The sequence below is a fragment of the Thamnophis sirtalis genome, unplaced genomic scaffold, assembly GCF_051295495.1.
Source record: "Thamnophis sirtalis isolate CommonGarterSnake01/CBP01778 unplaced genomic scaffold, rThaSir2_p1.2 scaffold_3, whole genome shotgun sequence".
NCBI classification, from domain to species: domain Eukaryota; kingdom Metazoa; phylum Chordata; class Lepidosauria; order Squamata; family Natricidae; genus Thamnophis; species Thamnophis sirtalis.
Window position 1 is genome coordinate 82,867,509 of NW_028261383.1, and position 24,485 is coordinate 82,891,993.

At 37.9% G+C, this 24,485-nt stretch overlaps 1 protein-coding gene across 3 annotated transcripts in view; it reads right to left on the bottom strand.

Moving 5' to 3' along the window:
• The window catches only part of CPLX2 (complexin 2), a 146,494-nt gene that overhangs the window by 105,526 nt on the left and 16,483 nt on the right, over positions 1 to 24,485 (bottom strand). For 2 of the 3 annotated variants that reach the window (XM_087709371.1, XM_087709372.1), the window contains exon 2: positions 21,864 to 21,955. The gene's annotated coding sequence lies outside the window, so the exon portion shown is untranslated. Of the gene's footprint in view, positions 1 to 18,170; positions 18,233 to 21,863; positions 21,956 to 24,485 lie in introns of all 3 variants that reach the window. The other variant, XM_087709373.1, reaches the window with a different exon arrangement.

A 24,485-nucleotide genomic window follows, 5' to 3' on the forward strand; every position in this document is an offset into this window, starting at 1 on the left:
CCTGTGTTAGAAGACAACAAGTTCTCATTCAGCTTTGGTCAAGACTGCTGAACAACAAGCTCTCCCATCCCCTTATTCACCAGGACAATTCATGGCCCATCATGAATTGTTACTAACTTAACACCTGCTGTGATCTACTCAACAACTGTGGCAAGAAAAGGCATAAAATAGGGGAAAATTCACTTAACAACTATCTCACTTAACAACAAAAATTTTGCCCTCAATTGTGGTCATGAGTTGAGGACTACCTGTACTCTTAAAAGAATGAAGATTCTGTCGCCTTCATCAAGTGTAGCAAGTCGGAAATGGGATGGGGAAAGGTGTTTGGCCTGCTACAGCTGGGCTCATTGCTGGTCCTGGGCAGTGACATAGCCATGGGGGCAAAGGTCACAAGGCATCACATTTCTCAGCCCCCCCCCTACCCCGGCTGATCCAGTGGATGGGTGGGAGGGTTCTGATTAGAGGGTTAGGATAGTCATTAAGATAGGCCAAGAAAGGAAGCAATGATGAAATAAGTAAGGACAATGATGAGTGATTTTTTTCCCCCAATGCACCCATAACAGTGAAGACTGCTATTTAGATGAGTATTCACAAAACGTATTCAGATTACTGTGGATACAGATGCATTTTCCCACCACTGTCTAAAGATGCCATTTAGCAAAATGTTGGAAAGCATCCTTTTCTCAGCCACAACTATCTCAGTGAGACAAGGTGAAGATCAGATGATGGTAATCTTTCCAATTCTCTGATGCAAATCTTTGTATCAGAAACTGAGCAGTCTGAAATGGTATAGGGCAGTGATGGTTAACCTTTTTGCCATTGCGTGCCAAAAGCGGGGGGAAGTGCAGAGAGGTTGTGCGGGGAGGTGCCCACACCCATAATTCTATGTGCCCGACCCCCATGCTCATGCACGGACAACACCCCCATGCGCATGCATGTGTGACCGCCTTCCCCCCGCTTTTGATCTGTGATTGACCCATTTTTTGCTCGCACCAGGCTCCAGAGGCTTTCTAGTAGTCTGGGGAGGGTGAAAACAGCCTCCCCCCACCCCCCTAGTGGCCCTCTGGAGGCTTTCCTGAAGCCTCCAGAGGGTGAAAAACAGCCCTATGTGCAAACAGGTGAAAAACAGCTGAAAATGAAGGCCAAAGTCAGCTGGCCAGTGCACGCATGCACACTGGAGCTGACAGGGCAAATGCCTCACGTGCCCTAACAAATGGCTCTGCGTGCCACATGTGGCACACGTGCCATAGGTTCGCCATCACAGGTATAGGGTCTCCTGTTTGAGCACGGGATTGGACTAGAAGACCTCCAAGCAGAGGTGGTATTCAGCCAGTTCTGACACTTTCTGGAGAACTGGTAGCAGAAATTTTGAGTAGTTCGGAGAACTGGCAAATAGGCTGGCCCCGCCCCCACTGCCTCCCAGCTGATCTTCTTTTGTTGCCCTGAACAGGAGAATGGCGCTGGAAAGCAGGTTAGTGGGTTGGGGAGGGAATGGGGATTTTGCAATATACTTTCCCTGCCATGCCCACAAAGCCACGCCCATAGAACCGGTAGTAAAAAAATGTGAATCCCACCATTGCCTCCAAGGTCTCTTCCTATTCGGTTATTCAGTGCTCTTTCTAGTAACAATCCAGATGAAATTTCTGTATCTCTATTTTTGCCATCTAGTGGTAATCTGGAACAAAGCCCCAATATGGCAATTCTAGTCTTCACGTTAGGCCCTATCAGGTCTGAGAGGTAGCTTGGACTGCACAATCCAGCAGAAAAAGAGGGGGTGCTTCTCAACAGCATCTGGTGGTAGAACAGAATGTTTTCCTTCCTCAGCCTGTAAAGTGACATGTCTGGGAAGAGCCAGGAATGCATGAAACTTCTAGTTCAACCTGAAATGTAAGAGGGACACAGGAGATTGGTAGGACACTAGGAGACAGAAAATTATTGTAGTAGCAGGGTGGGGCACAGGGAGAGATGGATCTGTGGGGAAGAGCTCCCCAAAGCTTTATGATGCTTGATGCAGCCACTCACTTCGTGTCTCTCTTAAAGTAGCTGCATTTAGTCCTAATGAAGATTTTTAATAAGTGCTTTTTGGCTACTTTTCTTAAAATATTTTTTGTTTAGTTTATGAGACTCCCGCAGGCTTTCCAATGTTTCGTTTCTCAGTCTCCATATCAACCAGAACTCAGCATCCAAGTTTGTTTTTGCATGCATCTGATGACATACATAAACATTTTTCTCAATATAGATTTGTGAAAATGTATTTCAGCATTTTGTGGGCAGGGAGGGATCAAGAGAGAAAGATGTTGCTAATTGCCTTTCTAGATTCAAGAAGCTGGCGAGAATGAGTAGTGTCAAAGTACAGGGGTTTAAGAAAACTGGGAATTCAGCAGGCCTTCTGGGGTCCAAATAGTGTGAAGACCATACACTTTTTCAGCCAAGCATAGCAAACCATCTGCTCTTTTAAAATTTAGTCAGAAATGATTTTTTTTACACCTCCTTTCCTTGAAGCCCTTGCATTGTTTCACCACAAAGTCATGAAATAATAAAAACCAACATATTTGTTTAAAAAAAAAGAGGTGAAAAGTATTAGTTCAGTTGCAAAACAGTTGCTTTGTGGGCAGAAGTTCAGCCCCTGACATCTGCACTTAATGGGATCTGACTTTGGGGAAGCTAAAGACAGGAGGGATGAATGACCAGACCTGGTTTAAGATAGCTTCCTCTGATTCTAAGTGGAAAAAAAACAGCAGATGAAGAGACACAGAAGACACAGGATTATAAGTGCCAAATAATAGCAAGGAATCAGGCAAAACATCAGTAAAGGGCACATATCTGAAATATTCTGATAAACTAGGCAACAGTCTTCATTTTGCAATTGTTTAAATCTGCTTATTCTTTTATAAAGGCAGCACTGCACGAAGCAATTTGCAATAATATAACAGGGAGGCAGCAGATCTTTTTAATTATGCAAAACTCTTCCTTGCAAAGCTTTCCCTACTTCTGTTTAAACTCGGCACAGATTTTTGCTCAAGCATCTCAATATCTGAATATTTTTTTTATCTGGCTAAATTTGATGTCTTTGTTTCAGAGACTGCTTCTCCTTTTCTATCTTCTACTGCCTGATTTATTTACTTTTTCATTGTTTCTCTGACTGCTGCCATGGCCCTCTGTTTCTTGTTCCTCTCCCTTTTTATTGTAGTGCAATAGAGAAATAAAAAGTACATAACCTTCTGATGTTGCATATACAAATAAAAGATGTGCTTGCAAGAAACTTGCTGAAAAGATAATAATAGCTCAGAATTGGGAGAAGAAGAAAATCTGTACCCTGATTTACAAGATCTAATAGTGTAAGAGTGGATATTATAATTTAAAGTTTCCTTGGATAGGTCATGTTTTTCTAATTATGTAGGTACTATTATTGTTATTATAAAATCTGCAAAATTATCCAATAGTCAAACAGCTGCAGCATAAATGAAAAAGTATGTACTAATAAATGAAAATCAATACATATAAATAAAAAGGTTTATATGTTCATTTATATCAGAAAAACCTCAATCTGAGACTCTATCATAGTGTTTTTCAAACTTGGTAACTTTAAAATGTATGAAATTCTGGAAATTGAAGCCCCAGAATTTTAAATTGCCAAGTTTGAAAAGGCTAATCTAAGAAAATGGCTCTAGATACTCTAGCAATCTAACCATCCTGTCTTGCAAACACCTTCGCAGAGTAACTCCAAAATTGCCACCAAAATTAAACCTATAGAACATAAAATAATTAGTTATACCCAATTCCATTAATTGTAACTAAATGAACAATATATATTCATGTATAGATCTCTAATACTTGATGATCTTTTGGCATAGCAAGAATGGATGGGAGAGAGAATTGTCTCTAAACTCCAGGCATGTAAGATTTGGCTAGCAGATCTGTTCTGGCAGTCTACTTGCTGGTCACTCACAGTTTTGTAGCCCATATTTGGTTGCTTTATAAGGCTAAACTAAGAAACGGAAAAAGATATCACAGATACCACCTCTGTAACATTGCAACAAAACTGCATGAATGTAGTTGAATTTGACTAAAAAAATATCTTCATCTTTTTACATTTATATTAAGTCAGATTTAATTTTTGTTATGTATTTTTAAATCTGGATTTCTTTACTATTTGGAGGGGCCTTGCAAGTGTAAGTCTTAGACCTGCATTCTTGATATGAAGTATACTGTTAGCCATACTGTGGTTATCTTCAGCCTATTCATATTTGGAAACCCACTTTTATCATACACATACACAGTAGCTTATTAGAGAAACCCATCCATAAATACAATTTATGATTTAATTCTTCTTCATGAACATATGTAATCTTAATTATGGCTGTGCAAACTTCAGAAAAGAGATTTTCTGAACTCTTTTAAAATAGTTGTATCTTTTTTTCCAAGCTTCCATACAAACTTGAAAAAAGATCTATATGCTTGAATCAGCTGACTTGTTAAAGCTACTGTGTCTGAGAAAACAAGACCTAGCTATTTTAAAGGGAGGCTATTCTTGTACTTGTATATGTCCTTAAAATATATTTTAATTTTTTTTTCAATTTTTGAAGCATTCACTGTCACGGCTGTACTACTTCTGTGACCCAGGTAGATTATGATATGACTGTAACCCCAATCTGCAGATCAACATCACTATGGTTATCTATGCTCTGATAATATTCTCAAAGGATTGTTCATGTTCTGATATTATTCCATAAGAATTAAAGCTGAATAGGCATGCACTTATCACAGATTCTCACACCAGAAAAAAAAACAACAATTTGGTAAACTAGAGATACACTATATTGCCAAAAGTATTCGCTCACAACTGAATCTGGTTATTTGGATGGGTGAGCGAATACTTTTGGCAATATAGTGTATATGGTGGAAATCTTTAAGGCTAGGGAATGAGTATTCATATAGCCAATGAATCAAAAAATGCAAAAAGACTTTGGGACTAGTATATATAAAAAGCAGGATTTCTGGGTATTGTTAAATAAGTATTTTTTAATATGAACTACTTCATAATTCTCTGCAATTAATCTACTTATCTAAACGTATTGAGATTGCTTGAATAAGTTTAACAGGGAGATTAATTATTGTACTTGGCATGAAGCCTTGACATATCAATTATACTACTCTAATGTGCTAAAGATATTTGTCTATGGATGTAATTTGGAAACTTCAGTTAGAACATAATGCATTGGCTTGAGATTTGACTGGCACTGCTCACTCAAATAATCTGTCAATCTCCACTGGCTATTTACTTCTGGATAAACTCAAAATGTTAGACTTCTCTAAGTAATTTGTAGTCCAATAATCAGAATAAAAAAAACAATTTAGAGCTCAGGCACTTTAACACGTTTTTAGTATTTCAATTTATTTTAAACAATCCATATTTGAATCATGTTTTTATCATCTGGTTGTTTTCTATGGATATCTTGTTTCACTTTGACATTTTGTCTTGTTTAATTTTGCATTGTGGGAGGGTGTGTAATGATGTAAACTTAAAATGTTTGTTTATGTGATGAAAATGGCTAAACTGAAAAAAGAGATATTTTAAGAAGCGATAGAAAAGTGTTTAGCCACCTGCTTCTCATATCTCAGCCTGCTCATGTAAACATACCTTGTTTAGCAATGACAGCTGCTAATGTGCACACTGCCCAGAGTAAAGCAAGCTGTTCTGCAAATCATAGACAATAAGACTGTAGCTCCACAAATTAGATAATAGATAGCTTAATGTATTTCTTCGAAACCAAGCTTTTCAGCACCTAGCTATTGCAGCTGCTCTTGCTGCTATGAAATGAGAGAATGGACAGCAGTCTTCCCCCAATCAGCACCCTCTCTTGCTGTAAGGATTTTAACTCCCAGAATTCTCACAAATGGTGATACCAGCTGGGGAATTTTGGGAGTTGGGAGTCCACATATCTGCAGGAACTCCAGAAGGAAAGGCTACGCTGCCAGTGTACTCTTCGAGCCAGGCTTTGAATTTACTTCTTTCAAGCAGACTCTCTGTTACAAAGGGGGAGACTAGCCAGACGTTATGATCTATAATCCCAACTACTGTGTCTTTTGTGTCTATGATGATTGAAGCTGATAGGAACTGAAATTATCACAAGGTTTTGAACATCTCTCTATAAAGAAAATACAAAAGGTTTCAGTATTGCCTCAAGATTTCTGCCAGCATATTTCCAAATCCCAGTAGCTGAAGTACAATAGCAGAAGAATGGTAAATTTCCATCTCTTGTATGGAGGGCACTCCAGTCCAGAGGCATCTGGCTGGCCACAGTGAGAAACAGAATATGTTCTGATGGACTTTGATGGCATGGCAAAGTTTCTCTAAAGGGCATTCTTGGAAATCCACCATTTCCAGGACTGCCATGCTATCATTGTGTACCTATTTTATATATATGGATAACATGAGATTGTCTGATTCTAGTATATAGGCTATGTAAATTTAATGTGGAAACCATCTAAATAGAATAGGTAGGTACACAATGATAGCATATCAGTCCTGGACATGGTGGATTTCCAAGAATGCCCTTTAGAGAAACTTTGCCAGGCCATCAAAGTCCATCAGAACATATTCTGTTTCTCACTGCGGCCAGCCAGATGCCTCTGGAGTGCCCTCCATACAAGAGATGGAAACTTACCATTCTTCTGCTATTGTTCTTCAGCTACTGGGATTTGGAAATATGCTGCCAGCAATCTTGAAGCAATACTGAATCCTTATGTATTTTCTCTTTAGACAGATGTTCAAAACCTGATAATTTCAGTTGCCTCTTCTGCAAATTTCCCAACTATCATCTCCTGCACAAAGCATACAGTTCAGTTGGTATACTTTATTCCAAACACCAATAATGCCTAATTTTAAATTAGGAATTAGAGGTAGTTCTCAATTTATAACCATTCATTTAGTGGCAGTTCAAAGTTACAACAGCACCGAAAAAAAGTGATTTACAACTGCTTCTCACGCTTACGATCGATGAAGCATACCCAGTCACGTGATCAAAATTTGGGTGCTTGGCAACTGGCAAGTGTTTTATAATGGCTGCAGCATCCTGGAGTCATGTGATCACCATTTGTGACTTTCTCAGCTGGCTGAGAAAGGCAAGGCAATGAGGGAAGCCAGATTTGTTTAACAACTGGGGTGGTTTGCTTAACAATGGTGACAAAAAGATCATAACACTGGGAGCAACTCATTGAACCACAATCTTGCTTAGCACTGAAAATTCTAGCTCCAATTGTAGTTCTAAGCCAAGGACAACCTGTACCTTGCTGGAAATTTTATGAATTCCTCTGCTAATGATCTCTAGCATGGAACTAGCTTTTTTTCACAGCTGCTACACAATAGATTAACATCTTCAGTGACTTATTCAGGATATCCTCAAGATTTTTCCTGGTTACAGATACTTAAGATTCCATTAGAGTACTTGTGCAATTAGGACTCCCTTCCCCCAATGGACATTTTTAAAGAGAATCACATTTGCTATTTTGTTGACCAATTTAAAGAGACCCTTGAACTCCTCACAAATCACTTTTCATGTTTTTTACCCTGAATAATTCAGCATCATTTATGAACTTGGCAGCTCGCTGCTGGAGATCATTTATGTTATAAATGTCAAGTTCATTTATGAACATATTAAAAGGCATGGATCCCAATACAGATCCTTAAAATACTTCACAATTTACTTTCCTCCACTGACTATTTATTTTTACTGTTTGCTTTCTGTTATTAAACAGTTAGCAGTCCCCAAAAGGACAAACTCTTTTTGTTAGATTAGGAAGCCAATATCATACAGGCTAATACTACTATTATGAGTTTACAGTAACAAAAGCATGCAAGTCTGAATGTGCTTTCCCCCTCCCTCATTTGAGAAAGACGGTGTGTGTGTGTGTTTCTTGCCTAAGACACTTTCTCAGGTTATGTTTCTGTTCCAAGCTCAGATTTCTTTTATCTGATGCTGTCTTGGCAGTGGCTCTTCCTCCTGCTCCTCAAGGTCATTCATTCTACCCATTACACTTTTATCCCTTGATTGCAGAACATTATCAAAACTTTTTGAAAACCCAAAAAAATATATCATTAACAGGGCCACCTCCATCTGCAATCCTGTTGAAATTCTTTTTAAAAAACTGTAAAAGATTGTTGAAGTAGTATTTCTCTCTGTTGAATCTATATTGATTTTCCTTAAGGAGGCTTATTCCTCTATCCATTTAGTTATTTTCTTTGATTACTGCTCCTGTCAATTATGCATGTCCAGCCTGTAATTCCTTGGATTTTTTTCTTTTAAAATTCTCTTTAAAATTTTCTTTAAAATTCACATTGGCTACCTTTCAGTCACTTCACATCTCAAATCTTAATGAAGAAATTACATATTTTGGCTGGGAAGTTAGCAATTTCACTTTTGAATTCTTAAGAACACTTGGAATGATGGTATCAGGACCTAATGATTTATTATAGTGTAATCTCCCAAGAACTTCTAAACTATCTTATTGTCCTTTAGTTAGTTCAGTTTACATTGGTTGTTTTGACCCATTCCCTTAAAAAGTCAATAATGTCTCAGCTATCTATCTAATAACTTCTGAACATCCCTTTCTTTCATTTGTTATGTAATAATCAGACTACTTTTTTGGCTCCTTTCCTGTTTCAGATATATTTAAAGAAGTTTCCCTTCTTGCTCCTCAACCTATTTGCATTACTTACTTACTTACTCAACACCTTTTCTGCCACTGTCTTCATTTGTGTTTTCTTTTTTTCTCCTCTTTTGCCTAATGATGGCACGTACATTGTGTAACAGCAACAGGACATCTGGTTACCATGTTGTAGAGCCAAGTGTGGCATATTGATCAAAGTATTTAACTTGGAGAGGAAACCTGGTTCAAGTCCCCTCTCAACCCTGGAGCTCATTAGAAGATTTTGAATAAGTCAATCTTACTCAGGTCAACTCCCTTGAGAAAGCTGCTGTTGTAACAATTAAATTAGAGAAGACCCCCATGAACCATGTCAGAGAAAAAAAAACACAATAAATAAATAACTATGTCTAAAGTGACTTCCAAATATATACAATGAGAAGAGTGTGGAGATTAGAATAAAGTAGCATTTGCAGTAGAAAGCCACACCATTTTGAATGAATTCTGCACTAGCTTATCTTTTCCAAAATGCATTTGATGTCTGTAGACATACTTCAACTAACCCACACAGTACCTGCACTTTCTATAATGCAATCAAGTGCCTCGCATCAAGGAACTGTGTTGTTATTATTGGAGATGGAACGGAGCTACTAAAGGTTATGCTGTTTTTTCTAGTTGTTTTAGAAGAGTCCGGTAATTGTATCTGCAGCTACCAAGCTATGCAGGAAAGCAAGTGTAAAAAGGAAAGACTACCTGGTTTATTCACAGCTGGGCAGGTGAGCCCTGAAAAATAGCATCTGAAAAGCCCATCTCCCCTGAGGTTTCCCATTTGCAAATCCTCTCCTCTGATCTGAAGTCAAAGACAAAACTGGAGAATATGTTGCAAAACAGGCACTGTAGCTTTACATGCACTTCTCCTGGGAAGAATTCAGTTACCACTAGATCAAAAAGCCTGGAGTTTGGTAGAAACTTGAAATCACAATAAAAAAAATTATAAAAGTGAAAAAGGGAACGCTGAAGGGGAAATAGTCTCAGGTTGGTAAATGCATCAAACACCATGGCAGGGAGCCAAAGAACCATCATGAAACACAAATTATCAACTGGCCTCAAGTCCTTGACAACATAACAAGAAAAAGAAAGAAAAGCTTTATATCATGCTACTTTAAAGCATATGTGCAAAATGTATTAAATGATTCATACATCCTCTCTATAAAAAATCTCAGCCAAAAAACCCATCAAAGAAAGCTCTGTGCAAAATTATAATATGCTTCTCCTCTAGGAGAGAGTTAAGAGAACAGGAGATACAATATACTCTTTCAGTTTGAGGAGGTGTTGGGTGAATTATTGCACAGAAGATTCTTGATTTGCATGTTAGCATAAAACATACCTACCCTTCCACATTGGAAAACTGTATGTGGCAAACTGCTAAGATAAGACTGTGGGCAAAAACAACAGTTTGGGGGAAAGAAAAGCAATCAGCGGCAACCTGAGCCATGTCTCAAGATCTACAGTTTATCGATTCTTGCTTTCCTAGAAGTGCCATTCATACATTTATGCAGGCCATCCACTATGGCTTTAACATTTCCCTGAGTGATTGTTTTGACTCTGAAATTCCTTCCGTTTAAGAAGTCTAAATGGAGAGAACTGGGGCTTTCCTCTTAAAAACTAGAATATTGGGCACAACTGTCAGCGCAACTCTAATCTAGGGCACTGTGGAGGAGTCTTCCAGCAGTTACATTTTAGGCTTAGCAGCTGATACATTGGAGGAATTGGGAGTGATGTGTGATTATGGATGTGGCTGCAGAAATACAACTGGCTAATAGAGATGTTTGAGAGTGACATCACAGCTGGAACCAAGCCTGAAGTGTGTTTGGAAAAGACAAAGTTCCTGTCAATGCCTGTGGAGCCCATTACTCATGGCTGCCTGTCTTTGGGAATTTGGAGACTTTGTGGCAGCTGAAAGGCAAATGGATCTGAAAAGTCATAGGCCAGCAGGGTCTCTTCTTGAGCACTATATTTAGCTGCAAAAACTGACAGAGACAAACTGTAATGGTGTGTGGGAAAGACCTTGGGAGATAGGACCAGGGAAAAAGCTGCCCAGGGAAGGAATGGTCAGATAGAGACTGCATATTCTGCAACTAAATAGTGGGGTGAGCAAGAGGCCCAAAAGAGATGTTCCCTAGTTTCTTGGGCTGTAAAGGAGGTGGTGGGAGATTTTCAAGATTTGAAAGATTCTATTCATGTAGCTTTACAATAAAATAGAATTATCTCATCTGGGCATGTTTCCTGCCTGATCTATCTAATAAAGCTGATCCAAAGCAAATGTCCTGAGGATCAATAAAGCAGAACTGGTGAGCCTTGAATGACATAACAAAAAGCTAAATAAAGTATTGGAGTAACCTTACTTGGAATTAAGAGCTTGCAGCCCAACCCACTGGGGAAAGCACTAGAATGAACAGTATTAATTTACTTTCTTATGAGTAAAATACCTGAAAATATTTTACTTCACCTCTTGTAGGAAAAAATGCCTTTAATTGGATTGTTTTAGATAGCACTAAAACACTTGGGTAAGTCTTCAGGTAATCTTAAAACAGATGAAGTCCACAGTTTAGGGCTGTGGTAAAGTATCCTTCTTGCCCTTGAAAGCTAAATAACAATAGAGTGGATTGTGTGCTATAGTGTGTCACATCTGAGCAAAATGAGAAAAAAAGAATAAACAAAGAAATAAAGACCACTCAAAAAATAAAATAAGACTTTTTATAGCAGGATAGGATTTTCCCAATTTGGTACCCTTCAGCATCAACTGTGACTATGAATTTTGTAATTGCAGCTCTTATACATCTGACTGATAAGAGAAGATTGCTATAAATATACATTTGTAAATAATTACTTCATTGTAAATTAAAACACCAGCTTTCCCAACAATTTTGTGTTGTAATCATAGAGAAAGAAGTAACTTTGTAATTGTAATATTTGCTGCAAAACAAATTATAAGCTTCTTCTTTCTATTTCTTTTGACACTTTTTTTCTTTTCCTTTCTCTTTTTTATGCTTTTTCTTTTTATTAGTTTGTGTTAGTTTTTAATGTCCTGATTAAAACTTTTTGTACAAGTTTATATATAATAAAAGGTTCCACCACAAAACCGCGAAGCCCTTATCCGCGCCGACGTAAGTGCGGAGGGCAAATCCGCGCCGTTCGAAGTGCTAAGGAAAAACGCAACCCTACCACGATGACATAATCACGGAGGGCAAATCCATGCCTTCCGAAGCACTCAGCACCCTAAACCCAACCCTAAACCTAACCCTAACCCTAAAGCAAACCCTAAACCTAATCCTAACCCTTACCTTAATTTAAATCGGCTTTCTGCTGCCGCACTGTTTTAAAGCGCCCTTCTGTCGCCACGCTGTTGTCGCGGCGGTGATGACGCGCGGTAATGACGTCGCGGCTTTAGCGACGCGATTTTGTCGTGCCACGATAATAAAACAGTCTAGCAGGTACATATTTTAAGGGAGGTTTCTATTCACTCCTTTTTTTACCTTTCCAAATAGTTTGATTGCTCCTAAAATATGCTTATAAATCAACATGTGCCAGCAAAGCAGAAGCAAGCAAGTAGGCAGCCACCATGCATATTAAGTGTAGATTAGGTATATCTAAGTTTTCTTCATATTGATGTATTCTATTATTAAAAACTTCCATTGCTAGGAAAACCAGAGTCTTTGTTGCTAAGTTGGTGTTCAGATGAATTGCTTATACTTTATGGTGGAAATATTCATGTGGATTCAGTTATAAAAGGTTCCATTCTTACTGTTCCCAATTCTGTATTTTATTTAAAAAAAACCAGGAAATGTAAAATAACAATCACCCCTGGAATATTACTTAGTGAAATAGGACTTTTAAAGTCTCCAAAGACAATACATAGCTGGAGTGGGAGCTGTTGAGAAATATGACAGTGGAGGAATTATATCTGGGCAGAAGTAAAACCTCAAGGCAAGCTGTGCAGAGATCACACATTAGGGAATGCGTGGATGCCAGCTTCATTTAGAATATTTGTAAAGGGGTGCTGCTGCTGACACCAGAGGAAGCTGAAAGCAGAATCAAGTCAACCGGGCATGGCTAAATATTAAACTGGCAAAGCACAATTGTTTGTCTCTGTTCTTAAATTTTTTAAACTCTATTCATTCTGTTAAAGTATCAAGCAGGCAGATGCTAAGTACAAGCAGAGTATCTCTCCAGAGCAGCTGCCCAGGAATATCATTATTGGGGCAGAAATGATGGCATAGTTCAAGCCAGTACTTCAAAACACACAGACAAAAGCCCCTTCTCTCAGTAGGATAACCATTTTCATCTAGGTGTAAAGAACAACATGATTTGGCCTTTGTGCTCTTCTCAAACTAGAGTTTACAGTAATTTAAAAGAAAGAAAGAAACAACTAAATTGGTGCTCCCACTGCTACACGGATACTGCAGGGAAACCTCTATTGGGGCTGGAGACTAAAACAAAGGTTGCTGGAATTGGGCATGTCTAGTTTAATTAAAAGAAGCACTAGGCATGACATGATAGCAGTGTTGCAATATCTCAGGGGCTGCCACACACACACAAAAAGGTTCTCCAAAGCACCAGAAGGCAGAACAAGAAGCAATGGATAGAAACTAATCAAGGAAAGAATCAACCTAGAATTAAAGAGAAATTTCCTGACAGAACAATTAATCAGTGGAACTGCTTGCATCCAGACATTGTAGATGCTCCAACCCTAGAGGTTTTTAAGAAGAGATTGGAAACCACTTATCTGAACTGGTATAGGATCTCCTGCTTGAACAGATAATTGGACTAGAAGACTTCCAAGGGTCTTTCCAACTCTTGTTATTCTGTTAAACCTGTGGCCTCTCGATGAATTAGAACCAGAACTCCCAAAAATTAATGACTCGGGTTTCCTGGGGGTTGCCTAGGATATTTGGCAATTTGGGAGGCAGTAGGTGACAATATTTATAGGTACCAGCCAGGTTAGTGAAAGGTGTCCTAAAATTTCCCTGGTTAGATGCTTTGTGTTCATACGATCACATCCCTGCTTATTGGCCTCAGCTGTAACACTGAGAGTGAATCCAACTGAAGCAGCCACCTGTTCTCCACCAGGCAAAAAGGAACAGGATTTTCATTTTAAGAAAGTTTTAATGCAAAGTACAAATGAGGATGGTCCCATTTCCCCTTGAATTGTGGGACAAAACAGATGATTTTGCAAAATGTTGCAAAAGTATCCCAACTAAAGCCCTTCTTCTCTCAGAAGTGTGAGCCCGAATCAGTTCAGTGGTAGTTTTTTTTAAAAATGACTTTTATTGAAGAAGTTTTTCCACCAGATTAAAAACAGTACAAATTCTAAATTAAGAATAAAGGTAGTAAGAAAGTAAAAACAAAAGAAAAAAAAGGAAAGGAAAGAAAAAGAAAGAAAAGGAGAGGAAAGGAAGATTCTGAAGAAGCAGCTTCAATCTTCTTCACAGTAGTTATAAATACATATAATATATCTCCTCGCTAATATTACATCATAATTCTTTTTTTTCTATAAACTACCTTTTCCCAAACCCATAAATCATAAGTTTGTTCTTCTCTTTTTTTCTCAGCAAAAAGTTTGTTCTTCTCTCTTCTTTTTCAGCAAAAGGTCCATAAGGGTAGCTCAGTGGCATAGTTTTCATCCATGACTGCAAATATCCAGCTTGCATCTACATCTACCCAAAACTGCACACTGTGTGCACCAGATCATGAAAACCACCAAGAAAGCCAAACCATGTGTGTCTGCATTTTTTCCTTTGTCTGAAGGAAAATTGAAAGTCACAGCAGGAAAGCTCTTCTTCTATTATGACAATGGCAATTGGCATATATTCATATCTGCCTAGAAATCATGCCTGCTTCTACACCTGCACATGGGTGCATGGGAAGAGAGCTATATTCCAAAGGAACACATTCTGCTCATGCTGCATGCATGGAGAAGGGCATAGCATTGCTAGGTGAATGCTATAGAAAGAGCATTAATGGGCTCTAGACAAATAACAATACCAACCATGATAAGAGTGTGTGCATTATGAGAAGCATTTAATATCACTACCTCTCCGAAGCCTAAAATCAGTCCCATGAATTATTTTATCAATACCTCTAAAATTTGAAATTTGGGGTTGAGAAAGATAAACTATTTTAATGGAAATGCAATGTAAATAAGCTGATGGAGATATAGTAGAGACTTTCCCTACCTACATGGATTTCCCAGTCAATTTACAGAATGAACATGAACATCTAAAGGCTGCACAGCTTCTTTCCTTTCTTTATTTCATTGAAGCCAAGTGTGTTGTAGGTCATGTTTAATCAGGTTAAGGGCCATTTGTTGATTATTTTTAGATTATTTAGTCAAGGTAACTCATTCCTTGTAGAGGGGCCAGTTGCAATGAGGGAAAGAGAGGAATCCTGCAATACTGCAAAGGCAGTGTTGATAAACCCTCATACAAACATCTGGTTCTATCATACATAATTTTTGTTGCTATACTTCAATGCTTATTGCTGAAAAAAGCAATTTGCCTATGTGATATGGTTAAAATATTTGGGAAGGACGGTTATGTCAGAAAAATGGTAAGGCAGGACCTAAAGTGCATATATCTCAGCAAGGTGTGAAGGTTTCTCTTATTTTTTCAGGGGTTGTCCACTGATGTCGAATTGTGAAAAATTTAGGGCATGCTAAAGAAAGTTATAGCTACAGGGCATAGTGAAATTACAGAATTAGGTCCCTTGAGATACAGCAACGGCTACTACTTTAGACTGTTTTGTAGAGGATTAGACAACGTCATGGAAGAGAAAGCCATGGATATTCTTTGCCTAATACTGTAGAATTCCATGCAACTTTTAGACCACAGACATAAGTGGCCCTCAGAGAAATGCTGTGAAATGAACGTTTCCTTGTCATGAATGACCAATAGTATTCTATGAGCCATGCACCTAAGGGAAAGAGGAATGCATCATTACTCATTTCCCCCTTGCTAATCTTCAATTCTCAAAACCACCAGCACTACAGCACCTCAGGGCTATCTGTCCTCGGAATCGAAATAAATGACAGTGAAAACTATTGCAACTGGCTTACAGGCACCACTCTGTCACAGATTTACATTGAGGCTGCTGCCAAAGGATCTTGCTAATCCTCCTACCCCACTTCCCACCTTCCTCCTCTGACCATATGACCTGTCTCCTTTGTTTGTTGCCCTCTACTTACATTTCCCTCGTCTTCATTTCTCTTCCAAACTTCCTTTCCTATTCCCTCCTTAACTTGGTCATCTGTTTTCTCAATATTTATCCTCTGCTTTTCCAACAACCATGCTTCCAAAATGTTATCTTGATCAATTGCCAGTGAGACTGGTGCTTTTGAAATAGCACTTGGATCATGTTGCCTTGTTAAGGTACTCCTTTATTCCCTTGAGTCTCTTCATAAAAATAAAACATTGCGTGGTGGGAGGGGACTCTGGATTACAGTATTGGAATCTTTATGTTTACAGGCAGCATGTATCTAAATATGGTATCAAGTAAGAAGTTTTGTTGCCCCAAGAGCTCTCAAGTGTCCCATTTGGTGGTCATAGCTAAAGGCAGAATGTGGATAAGACAGAGCCATAAAATAAATAGAATTAGTTATGTATTCCAACCCCAACATACATGCATACTCCTATATTTTTTTTCATTCATTTACCCACACCATTTCAATCGCTGCTTATTCAAGCTCCAAATTTATTTTCCATCTACAGCTTTTATCAGCATTATACTGAAACAATTGAGGGGGAAATTAAAATAAATTCACCAGAAATTTTTTGGATGAAAGCTTATGGAGAGTATGAGCTTTTAAATTAAAATCCCCTTAAATCTATGTCAGTTGATTTAATTCTATTTTGTATTCAAAATAGATGAAGCCCTCTTTTGCCTGATTTTATATTCAGCCAACACTTAGGGTCCAGATTACTAATTTATTTCCTTCTCTCTTTTTAATAGTGCAGGTACCTTGCTACTAGCCATTAAGAGTAGCATATCCAAGTATTCAAAAACTTTTACTACTGGTTCTATGGGCATGGCTTGGTGGGCATGGTGTGGCTTGGTGGGTGTGGCAGGGGAAGGATAGTGTAATATCTCCATTCGCTCCCCACTTGAGTACCCCACTCAAGTACCCCACTTGGGTACTTGAGAGACCGCCTACTGCCAATTATCTCCACTAGGCCAATAAGATCCCATAGATTAGGCCTCCTCCAAATTCCATCAGCCAGTCAATGTCGACTGGCAACTACCCAGAGGAGAGCCTTCTCGGTGGCTGCTCCGACCCTATGGAACGAACTCCCCGTGGAGATTCGTACCCTCACCACCCTCCAGACCTTCCGCATAGCCTTAAAAACCTGGCTGTCCCGACAGGCCTGGGGCTAAAGACTTCAACCCCACCCGAATAGTATGACTGTTGTGCTTTTTTAATGATGTATTGTCTTTATGTGTGTATCTTGTTTTGTTTTTCCCTCCCCCTGGATTGTGAGCCGCCCTGAGTCCCCTCAGGGAAAAGGGCGGCATATAAATAAAGTTAAAAATCCAAAATCCACTCCAGGGGAAGGCTACTGCAAAATCCACATTCCCTCCTGATCAGCTGGGAGTCGGGAGACAGAGGGGGTAGGGCCAGTCAGAGGTGTTATTTACTTGTTCTCCAAACTATTCAAAATTTCCACTACCGGTTCTCCAGAACTGGTCAGAAGCTGCTGAATACCACCTCCTATCCAGACTGCAAAATATATCTAAAGGAATCTTAGTCCTGATGAAAATCTTATGAAAGGGACCAAACTACAACAATCAATGTGAATTGATTTTCTAAAGTAGGGATGGAAAGGGAATTGATTCCTACATCAGTATTTCTTAAGCTACATCCCAAGGAATTACAATGTTTCCTGAGCAAATTGACGGTGTGGTGCCATTTCATCACAAGGTCCAAGACAAGCTTTTTGAAATGTCTTTTTGATCCTTTCATTTTACTAGTGAAACAACTTGCCCTAAGAAGAAATGTAGGCAGATCTTTTATCAGATGTAACACTGAAACAATTGAGAATATTTTTTTTTTAAAAAATCACCAGAAAACTTCTGGATGAAAATATATGGATAGCTTTTAAATTAAATGCCACTGACAGCTCCACTAACTTTTCTTTGAACACATTTTTAGGAAAGCAGATTTTCAACACTTTTTATAATCAAGACAAAACATCAAAATAAGCTGAATGTTGTTCCCATAACCAGTCTCTTTAACAAAGCTAACTCCTACGCTGATAAAATTTGATGTCATCTACAAGATCATACTTCCCTTACAGTTTTACCACCAGTGTATTAAATGTAATGGAAATGTAATAGATTATTAAATACATTTTACTTCATATTTCACTTTACAAAAATAGTCATAGACATTTCTTGTGTTTATAGATTGCCTCCCTAGCATCAGAATATTATAGCCAATTTCAGCTCACACTTTATGGTAGTAGACTAACCTGCCAATGATGGTAAGAAGCTTTCTCCAGACTGATGCCCTCAATTTCTAGCTTCACAGGTGCTTTTCAAGACAAGTGGAGGCCACCAAGTTAAAAAAAAAAGGTAGGCTATTATTATCACCATCATACAAATTGTGTTAGGGCAATGCAACACTGATTACTAAAAAGTTAATTACACCAAGGCACTAACTTTATGGTCCTAATTTTTTGAACATTCCAAAGACAATAGCTGGAATGGTATCATTGATTTATCTAACTCAGTATGGTTTATACTGACTGATCAATTTCTGGAGTTTTGAAAAGGCCCTTTTAGAATACCAGAAAATAAGATGTGAGTACTTTTACCCATATATCTATGATTCTATCACTCAGTTATGGTTCTTCTTTACTGGCATTTTGGGGGGATATTGGCACATTTGGAATTTTGAAAACATGTTTTGAGTATTCTCATGAAACGGATGTCAGCAAGACTTAATTTTCACCAGAAGGCACAAGCACAATCCCAGATATGTTTTTGCACTGTGATCAAGAGGAAAGAAAAGAGCTTCTTTTACTATGGGAAAAAGACATCTAGAGGTGTTGTGACTCCTCAACCCATATGAGAAAGTCTCCCTGTTTAGCAATGGGTGGCAAAGTGGACAATGAATGTTTCCACATAGAGCTGGAAAATCTAGAAAATGCAATACACAATGCAAGAAGAGCAGGGACTAGTGAAATAAGAAAATAGTTGTTGAAATTTAAAAAAAGGTTCTCCTCCTCTTGAATATATATTTTACAGCCAAAATTGTATTATAACACAATCCTATTTATGTAAGACATGTTGTTTGTTATCTATGACTAGGAAATACCTTTAAAGAAACTAGAATGGAATGCGATTTACCCATTCTGGTTTCCCTAAAGTTGTTCTTTAATCTTATGAATCTGCCAAATGGAATTGGGTTTCAAGTCTTAGGACTATGCATTATTAAATATGCAGACAACAATCCTTCCTTGTTTAGCTTTGCTTTGCAAGGTTTTAAAGTCTCTGATTCCCCCCCCCCTCCTAAAATCAATGTTTTAGGTCGACTGCAACAGTGATAATGGCTTTTCTTACAAGATTTAAGATTTCTGTTTAAATTACAACCATTCCTAGCAAAAATGCCTAACTACAATTTCCTATCAAATATTTATAAAGCGTTCAATCTTAAATGTTATCATTAGGCAATAGCAACTTTTGGTCTTGATAAAAGGCATTGATAAAATTTTATATTCCTATTGCAATATATAAATGGCCTTTGGCGACGAGTCCAGCCTACTTATATTTATGACAATGCATCATGCATTACATAAGGATAAATAAAAGAAGCAGTGTGGAGACATAGTACTAATTCCCTCTCCTTATAAGACATAAGAAGCATTCAGAAGGCCCTGGATGAAAGAAAGCTCTTTGTCCCATAACAAAAAATTAAGAGCTGTTTCAAAGATGACAAAAGGCAAAATATTGATTTTGCCAACCATCTCTGCTCAATGGATAAGCTATAGGAATGTTTAAAAGCATCCTGTTCATTTCTCTGCTTTTTATGTATTTCTGGTTTTATGGAAGAATAATGCACATGTTTTGTATGTAGGCAGACTCATATTTGGTACCTAGCCCTCATATCAAAGATGCATAGGACAAAGTCCAGAAAATGCCAAGAGGGCATGCAATTTCATAGCAGAAATATAATCCATTTCCATAAACAGGTCAATTCATGGTGTTGTGGGATGAAATTAATTCATTTCAATATAACTGGTTGTTTGAGTCATTTGTTCGGCTTTGCTAATTATAGAAAAAGGTAAAGAAGTATGCAAAGCATTGAATAATTCTGTTTAATGACCAGCTACACTAGTCATTAATTAGTTATAATTCACTACTAGGTATCTTTTTAACTCTTGATTGGAGTTGCTAAGTTATCTATATGCAAAGGCAGTCTAGTCTGAACTAGTGATTATAATTAAGCAAAAATAATATAGGATGAAACTGTAGTTCACTCATAGTAATGTGCAACAAAGTAAAGTAATATCTATAGAAATGGTATTTGCACTGGATTTGATCAAACTGGGATTCTTTAAACTTCTCCTATAATTTCCCCAAAGAAATCAGAACTGAATCCAAACATTTCATTCACAATAATGTCCTCTATTATTCTACAGCAAGTAAAGACTATGCCAGCAAAAATAAATAAAGTTTTGCTGTTCAATAAAACAAACATTGTACAAAGTGAGAAAAAGAGCAATGACTGAAAGTTCAAGCAATCATCAAGAATTGTTTATTAGATGTCATCCTATCATAGAACTTTAGGAAAGAGTTGTGAAATATTATACATGTGAATGTGATGCTATTTGTCAAACAATTCAGCAAACGAAAAAGTTGTCGGTACTTTCTATGTTTTAAAAATCCAAGTAACAAACAAAAACAATATGTCTTGCAAAAGAATTTAGCTCAAACTGCCCAACTAACTGGCAGCACTACAGAACGTGGATGATCTTGAAACGCTAAGTAGGGTCAGACCTAATTAGTACTTGGATTGAAGATCACTGCTAAATTCCAGAGCTATAAAATAGATGGAACTGTTTTTAAAAAATCATCCATCCTACGTCCATAAAGCCATCAGAAATCAATCTGACCCAAAGGTAACTTGATTGTTTATCTACATCTGGGCAGATTTTTCTCTCAGTCTGCAAATTCTATTCCATTAAAAAATAAAATCAACAGCCATTCCCATCTTACTCAGTGCGAATTATAATGGTATGGTTTCTAAATTTCACTTTAAGTTCAGGTTTGATGTTAAATCAGACAGCCTGCTTAATCAGGAGTTATCTTTCAAACCACAAAATTTGGCCCACACCAAATTTTGTAGTTGGTGATGCAAGCATTTATTCTCTCCTTATTTTTAGGTCTCCTATTTTACATGTCCATTTCTATATTCAATTATAAGATACATACGGTAAACAACTCTCATGTTGGGATACTCCAGTAGCAATAGCAATAACACTTAGACTTATATCCAGGTGGTTTACAGTCAGCATAGTGCTCCAACAATGTGGGTCCTCATTTTACCAACCTTGGAAGGATGGAAGTGAATCAACCTTGAGCTCATCAGACTCCAGGTTGTGAGCAGTTTGCCTGCAGTACTATATTCTAACCACTGTATCACCAGGGCTCCAATAACTGGATCTACAGGGGGTTGCTTGGTACTTAATATACTTTTCTATTGCTTCAAATATTCTATCAGGATGAACAACTGGGATAAGCAAAGGACACAAAAATTATCTTCTTCTGAAACTCTGCCACCTATTTTGAAGAGAGAATCTCCTCTAAAACATGCTAGAGCCAAGTTAGCAATCTATACCTTTCTCTATGCAAATTCAACGAAGTAGCTGAGAAAATTGCATTTGCTCTCATTGACAAATCCACAACTGCAAGAAAATCAGGAACAGCAACATATAATTGCTAAGGTCAACCTGGGAAGGCTAGTTCCAGATCTCCTGTCCACCACAGCATTTATTAATTGATGCCTTTATCTCTCAGCTCAACTGATGTTGCTGTGTTGATAAAATTAGGGGTGATCTCTCATGCAAACTATCTTGGTCTCCGAGAAAACAAGGCAGGATATAAATACAATAAATTGATAATCAAATAAGTAGCACAATGGGAATAGAATTAAAACACACCTACCTTTTTGAATTGCCAAGGCAGTGCTCCTTCAGACAACTAATGCAGTAGTTCCTCAGTCAGGCAGCACATGTCAAATGTAGCTCACACCCTGGAAGTGCACACAGATTAAGAGGACAGAATCAGATAGCCTGAAGTTGCATTCATATCACTGTTGAGTGCCACTGTTATTCTTTCCAGCAATTATACAGCATTCCTAAGATTATCTTTACTTTAGCAGCAGGAAGAACCTGCAACTTATTATAAGTATTATGGTAATTATTACTGTGAGTATATAGCCATAAGGTATGGAAAAGTGCACATCACATGTGCTTAGCAATGGGTCTCTTGGAACAGCTTGTCTTCAAAAATTGTCTTCAAATATTCTTCCCTCTCCAGCATATAAGCTTTGCTATCTGTTAAGGGACAGTTCTAATTTTTAATGGGAGTAGCAGTACCATGTGAAGTTTCTCTGTGAATTATTTGGCTGCCAAGGTTTCAACACTCTTGTATCAATGTATGATTCCTGCCAAGTTCTCCAGAATAACAGATTCTGTATCCAGTTCACTCTGATGTTCCCTCGAATCCCTACAAACCAAAATCCAAATGTTTGGATAATAATGAACATTGATATGGAGGAATCAAAAAGTGTAGATCGCAATACATTTATGTGCCAACAACATTATGTTGGCACATAAATGTAAGAAGCAAACAAATAAACAAATGAGAAATTACTATAGTTTCATCATCTGGGAAGAGACTAGCACTATAGGTAGTGGGAAGTATTAAACCTGTGTCACTTGCTCATCATTGCCTATTTATTTACGTAAATATATAGTCTTTCTTAAATTATTCCAGCTGAGTTTTGAGAGGCATTAAAAAAAATCTGTGCTGGACATTGTAATGGACATACATAAACACACACACACAAATACAGACACAATCAATCAATCAATCAATCAATATATATATATATGTATATGTATATGTATATGTATATGTATGTATGTATGTATGTATGTATGTATGTATGTATGTATGTATGTATATGTATGTATATCAGAAGATTTGAGTTGGTATCTAGTTTACCAATCCATAATGGATACATTGTTGTATTTTTAGACTTTTCATGATTAGGAGAGTGGGTCAGCACATCTGATTCACATATAGAAATTCCTTGCTTCAGTTCCTGGCATCTCTAGTTAAAAGGATTAGGTTGTGACTGTTGAGAAAAGGGTGCAATTAGATTTCTAAAAGCTGCTGCTAACTGGGCTAAATAGACACCTGGTTACTAAGCTGCAGTAAGGAACTTTCCTATGTTATGGAACTAGTGATACATTTTAAAAGGAAAAGTGTCATCTTAGGGATATCAAGCACACATTAACTGTATTAGGCAAAAACAAAACAAAACCCAGCTTTGAAATGTCAACCCCATCATGCACTTTTCTAGGAAATAGTCCCACTCTGATAAAACAAGAGTGTATATTATATTTCATGAAACTTTTTATTAGATATGGCATTCTAATCTTAAGACTTTTTCTTTCAAATAGTCAAAGGACCTTTGATTACTTCAAGTGCAATTTGGAAAAGGTACTCTTGAAAAGCAATAAAACTTGAAGCAAACACATCCTCCATATATCTACGATATACCCGTATTTTTCGGAGTATAAGACGCACCTTTTTTCCTCAAAAAAGAGGCTGAAAATCTGAGTGCATCTTATATATCAAATACAGCATTTTTTGCCTCCTGAAGCCCTGCTCCTTCACCAAAATGGCCGTGCCTAGCCTTATGGAGGCTTTCAGAGAACTCCTAGGGGCTGGGGAGGGCAGAAATGAGCAAAACATGGGCTGTGTTTTGCCGCTCCAGCCCCCAGCAGCACTCTGAAAGCCCCCCCCCCAAGGGTATTCATGCATTTTATTTGAAAAAAAAGGGGCCCATTTTCATGAAAAATGGGCTGTTTTGGGGAGGTTTGCAGAGTGCAAAAACTTTTTTCCCCCTTTCGGAAAGCTCTTTAGTTAGAGTGATTGATGAGAATTTCATTGATCAAGTGCTGTGCCAGTAGAAACAAAGACTTAGATGCTGCAGGTTGCCAGTGATTTCCTTCCCCAGCACATGGATAAATGCACCTGGAAACATCTACCCACCTACCTATTCTCTCTCTCTCTTTCCCTACCTACCTACTGTATTTCTCTCTCTCTCTATCCCTCTATCTACCTACCTACCTACCTACTCTTTCTCCCTCCCCCCTACTGTATTTCTCTCTCTCCCTCTATCTATCTACCTACCTACTCTCTCTCCTTACCTACCTAGTGTATTTCTCTCTCTCCCTCTACCTACCTACCTACCTACCTACCTACCTACCTACCTACCTACCTACCTACCTACCTTACTCTTTCTACCTACCTACCTACTGTATTTTTCTCTCTCTATCCTTCTATTACCTACCTACTCTCTCTCCCTCCCTCCCCCCTACTGTATTTCTCTCCCTCTTTCTACCTACCTACTTTTTAAAAAAAAAAAGCCTCTTCAAAACCTTGGTGCGTCTTATACTCCGGTGCGTCTTATACTCAGAAAAATATGGTTTGAAATAAACGGTAAAGGTTTCATGTCTTCTTTTTTTGAGCAAAAACATTTATTCTTC